Here is a 6,000-nt window from a genome sequence, read left to right as displayed (position 1 = left end):
TACAAACACTGCTATTTTTTTGAACAGTCTAATATTCACTTTTCTTCAATTTTTTTAGAGGAACAACACAAATTTGATATATTTTTCTTCATGTTTTGATTTGGAATAGAATGTGTAGCGTTCCCAATGCATTTGTGTGTATAGAAATAAAAGCTATTAGAAGGATTTTGAGCTTTATTCACTTTTTTCAACACACTGCTATTATTTTGAACACAACTGTATATACACGTGATTTTGCACACTCGTGCCACCCTGTAGCAGTATTTCTGCTATAGGGTGGTCGGGAAGCGATTAAGTTCCACCTCTGCTATTACTCCTTGCGTCAGTGTTTTGATTTCCGTGCTTGCTGCCAGAGCCATCTTGGTGTTGTACTATCTTTGCATTCTGTTCCCTTACTGCCGCTCACCTTGATGTACCCAGTCCTGATTCCCCCTTCTTCTTGCATTTCCCCTGTTACCCTTGATTCCCATATTGTACATATTGTATAAAGTTTGCTAGGCTTCTGTTACTTAGGCATTTTTGGTTGTAGGTCACTTGTTGTTTGTTTGCTATTTGCTGGTGCATGCATATCTTTTTGCTTACTGATCATAAATGTACTTCATTATACATTGTTTGGTCCCAGTTCCTTTGTGTAGCTACACAGATCTGGTCTTCTCAGCTGCTGACTCCTGACACAGGCCTTTGTTCAGTTTGTTGAACTTAAAAGATGGATGACTAGGGAAGACTTGTATTTCGAGATGGGGCATTCTGTTAAGTGCAGAATGCATGCTGACTGGTTATTGTGCAAGTTTACAGAGGTAAGTTGTTGAATAGTGTCAGTGACATCTTTTCAGAAAGATAGTTAAGGACTTTTGGAAATACAATTTGGAAAGGCTGAGTGGTACCCCTGTTTTCTGCAAGTTCTGCCAACGTTTCTAGATAAATAATGAGGAGGTGTTGTACTGTTCTGTATCATTTGTACCATTCTTACATTGTTCAAGTAAAGGATCTGGAAAGGCTCTCCAAGAGGACAATCAATTATTTAAAGAAACCTCTAGATGTTCTTAGAAGCAAGCCTCAGGCCAGGAGTACCTGAATAGTCAAGATGGCTGAGTTCCTCTATAACTGAGGTGTTTTTTTACTCCCTCCTGTTCCTGGCAGTGAATCAGACCCCTGCTAACATACTCTAAAACTATTTTGGAACAGGTCTTGGAAAATTTTTGGAGGTAAACATGGATCACATGAAAGAGGGAATGGCTGCTGATTTAAAGGGAAATGGTCAAAAAGTGAAATACCAGTGGAAGCAGCCATCCCCAACTAGAAGTGGAGCCATGCTTAGTGAATAGTTTCAGCTTCACTGCCCTGGAGGCAGCACATACATTAAGGGATGGCTTCTTCATCAGAACTTTCTCAGACAGGCGTTTGCTTCATGAGAGCTTCCACTTAAAGTGGAACCAAACCCAACAATTTTAACTGTTTTCCAAAACAGTTACATTCAAGGAATGCCATGAATGATAACTAGCAGTTACTTGTGTTTACGTTAGCTGATCTTTCAAGCCATCACATGAATAGTGTCATAGCTAGTTAATAATGCAGCACTATGACAACTGCAGATTAAACAGAGACTAAGGTGACCACAACTTGGATGTCAAGGATAGGAGGTTTAGTTCCGCTTCCATTTAATAACACAGACAATTGCCCATACCGAGTACTCTTGTCTTGCTTGTTAAAAATTGATAAATTGCCCCTTTTTTCCCCTCTTACTAACTTATGTGGAAATGTATAAACACTCTATTCTGCTGACAGTGGTTTGAAATGATAGTTCTCACTCTACCCTTTTTAAAAAAGCTTACACCAAGCAACAATGAATATATTCAGAACACAAAAGGCCTAAAAAGACACCCATTTCTGCAGCAACTGGAGGAGCCCACATGGTGGGCTTAAGTTGTTTAGGAAACTGCCAATAATATTGGGTTACCTTGAACTTTCCCGATACGATTTGGCACCTTTCCTATGTCAACTCTCCCTGCTTGTGACATTGTTGGCTGACTTGAATATTCTTACCTCCCAACACACCTCTACTGCTTGCTTCCCAACCAAACATGATGACCACAGGAAGAACCTAGGACTTCACTTCTACTTGGGCTCCCATGACCAATGTAGTGGCAGGCCATCCTAAGATTCATGAAATCATTCCCTAGTCTGCCTATACAATCCTCATTACAAGTTTTGGTACTTTAACCATTCTTCAAACAGTTTTACAGATACTATGCATCGTTTTAAGGTATCTACACTTAAATATGAAAAACTTGGTTTTATTTATGTATTTTTTTAAGATCTGGTAGCCCTCTAATAGCTTGGATTTGAACAACTTTCTAATCTAATTTCACCCAAGTTACAGTCTGTACTATACGCTTTCTTTTTCTTTTTTTCTCTAAATGAAAAAACTAAGGAGTTTAATGTTTTAATGTGGCATTTCTCTAATCCCTCAACCAAAAGTCCTCTTATCCAGTAATACGGAACCCATTTGGATTAACCTAATCATAACCAGACCTATATTTCACAGCTTTATGGTGGCTCAGTCAAACAGGGACATCCAATCAGTTATGGTTCCCTTGATTGCTCTAATTGAAGAAAAAAATAAAAGAGTCACCCGCAAGCTGTTGCTATCATTTTGTTATTGATCTGGATGCTCTGTGTTACATTCTCCTTATACAAACCATCCAGACAGAGTTTACCCATCTTTGTATGGATTTCCTTCAGGTGTTTCGGTCCTTCCATGATCTTAAAGCCAATTGCAGACAAAAAATTATTTTAACATTGAATCAAGAGGGGAAAGGTTAGGAGTGTTAAGTGTGATATTGTGTCTCACTGACACAATATCACAAGAAGTGATATGTTATCGGACCCTGTGATTTCTGGTTACACCCCTGACTGTTTTATGCAACAAGAAAAGAATAGGATCATCTGTTATGTTTATTGATGTAATAACATCCTCAGCTTTGATTTGTAATTTTCTATGGGGCTCTTTTAAGTTATATCGTGTGATTTTTGATAGCTTTTTACATAATAGTATAATGCTTTTATTGTAGGAAGCATATGATGAAGTGTTTATGACACTTTTTAAAAAAAAAAACAGGTTTAACCAGATAGTGATTTACAAAGTTGAAGCAGAAGAAATATATTATTATTATACAGTGTTTATATAGCGCCAAAGGGTTTGCTCAGCGCTGTACAATAGAGTGGGGGGACAGTACATGAGACAATACAGTAACAATACAATACACGAGGGGTTCCAGGGTCCTGCTCTTTCGAGCTTACAATCTAGGAGGGAGGGGGTAGAGGTACAGGAGGAAGTGGCTGTGGGGGATGGAGTGCTGGAGGAGTGGAGGAGAATGGCTGATAGGTGAGGGTGGGGTAGGCTTCTCTGAAGAGATGGGTTTTCAGGGTGCGCCTAAAGTTGAGGATGGTAGGTGACAGTCTGATGGATTGGGGTAGGGAGTTCCAGAGGATGGGGGAAGTCCTGGAGAAGTCCTGCAGTCGGGTGTGGGAGGAGGAGACTAGGGAGCTGGAGAGTAGGAGGTCCTGTGAGGAGCGAAGGGCACGGGTAGGGTGGTATTTGGGTATCAGGTCGGTTAGGTAGTTTGGGGCAGGGTTGTGAATGGCTTTGTATGTCAGAGTTAGTAATTTGAATTTGATGCATTGGGCAATCGGGAGCCAGTGAAGGGATTGGCAGAGGGGGGTGGCAGATGTGGAGCGGTTGGTGAGGTGGATGAGTCTAGCCGCTGAGTTCAGGATAGACTGGAGTGGGGATAGCATGTGTTTGGGTAGGCCAGTGAGAAGGGAGTTGCAGTAGTCCAGGCGTGAGATAATAAGGGAGATAATAAGGGAGTGCACGAGTTGTTTAGTGGTGTCTGGGGTGAGGAACATACGTATCTTGGAGATGTTGCGAAGGTGGAGACTGCATGAATTTGATAGTGATTGGACATGAGGTTGGAAGGAAAGGTTTGAGTCCAGGGTGACACCCAGGACTTTGGCGTGTGGGGTGGGATGGATGGTGGCGTTGCTAGTCATGATGGAGAGGATGGGGGGGGGGCGCGGGCTGGGGGGAAAAAAATCAGTTTGATCCATGAGAACTCATATTATCATATAGCAAATGGCACTAGAAAATGACGTCTGAAACAGTGATAGTTATGTTGGCAATTTTCTACTTACCATAGCCACTAATCTTTCCACATAAACTCAAGGAATATATATGGCTGATTCCTTCTGCTGTCCTTGGCCCCTGGCGTCCAAACCATGGCATGAGGGCTACATGAAAACCTTTGGTATTTATTGTGAGGCTATTGGATCTCAGCAGTCTGTAATGGGAGAGGGAGCATTGATTTGGAAAAGGGTAATGGCGTGTTCAGACTCCAAGCAAGCCTATGGCATATCTACAATCTTTGACCATCAATTGCTCTAGTACAGCCATTTTCAACCAGGGTTTGGTTATATCCTATGGTTCTTCCAGAGATTGCTTGGGGTTCCTTGCATTGTGGCTGATTGACCTTCCATTTGATGGTGCCTGCATAGTTCCAGGGCCAACTCCACTTGACAAAGCCAGCAGCATGTCATCATTGATCATTTTAGCTGTCTGTAAATATGGCATTCTGAACATCACTCTAAAGCAGTGTTTCTTAACCTTTTTTTAGGCAAAGCACCCTTTAAAATGATGGACAATTTTAAGGCACCCTCTAACATTTTGGACAGTACCGAGGCACCCCTTAAAATTATGGATAGCCATAGAGGCACCCAATTCTAACATGTAAAAAACTATTTTTGGAATTTTATATAATGAAGCAACATTCACACACGTAGGACACCCAACATTGGAGGTGATTTACTCTTCCAAAGCAAATACACTTTTGCACACTGGCAGTGACTAGTATCCCAGTGATTCTCTTCTCCCTCAGTTTTTCTTCATCACTGAGCTGATGTGACCCCAGCAGTGATGGAGAAGGGCAAGGGAAGGTCAAACAAGGATGCTGTGCAGGCAACCAGCATCCTCTTTAACTGATGATGTCATTGGTTGTCAGGACCCTGGTGGCTAGAAGGTTGTATTGGTGCACAATGATAACCTCTGGCTTTGTGTAACTAAAAGTCAGGATTTTTCACCCACTGGCTTGTATACATGTTTTGGGTAATTTTTAGACTTTTTTTTTGTTTACAAACGATTTTATTTTTCAAGAAATAGACTGTAAAATGACATTACAGCATCAAACGGTGTGTAAAACAGAAACAAGGCACAACTGAAGTGTACATTTCAAAATGGTACCATCATGTAGAGTAAAGAAAAAGAAAAGAGAAGAGAAGAAGAGAGAAAAGAGTTTAAGCACATGAGTGATGTAAATAGAGAGGTAGGCAGAGTTATAAATCTACCAACAGAGTGAATCAATCAATCCGAATATGGGTGTTCCTTAGTCATATATTAAATGTCTATGAGTTCTCCAAATTTCCCATTTTCTATCAAATAAGTGCATCTTGTCCAATAAAGTATAAAGAAATCTTTCCATGAGCATCACAGCATCAACTCTATGCAGAACAGAGGCCAATGGTACCGTGAGAGATTTCCAGTGTAGGGCGGTAGCCCATAGGGTAGATATACAAATGGTATGGAGTAGCCTCATAACTAGAGATGAGCGAATCGAACTTGGCGAAGTGGAATTCGTTTCGAATATTAGGAAAATTTCGATTCGCGACGAATCCGAAAATTAGCAGACTTCGGATGCGCGAATCGAAATTTTTCCAAAAATGGCGGCGACATGTGCGGCGACGGAGCGGGGATCTCTGGGAAGGCGCGCAGACAAGGCGCGCTGACCCATAATGCATTCATTCATGACATGTGATCGCATTAGCCAATCAGCAGCCAGCCAGCACTGTGTAATGGTCGAGCTATAAATTGCGGCCATTTTAGAATTCTCCATTTGCCTCCAGTCATTCAAGAGAGGCAGACCTGTCTGTATTGAGGGAGAGAGTTAG

This window comes from Staurois parvus, unplaced genomic scaffold, assembly GCF_062004578.1.
Source record: "Staurois parvus isolate SC_StPar_1 unplaced genomic scaffold, SC_StPar_1.0 ptg000298l, whole genome shotgun sequence".
NCBI lineage: Eukaryota > Metazoa > Chordata > Amphibia > Anura > Ranidae > Staurois > Staurois parvus.
This window is presented reverse-complemented; position numbering follows the sequence as displayed.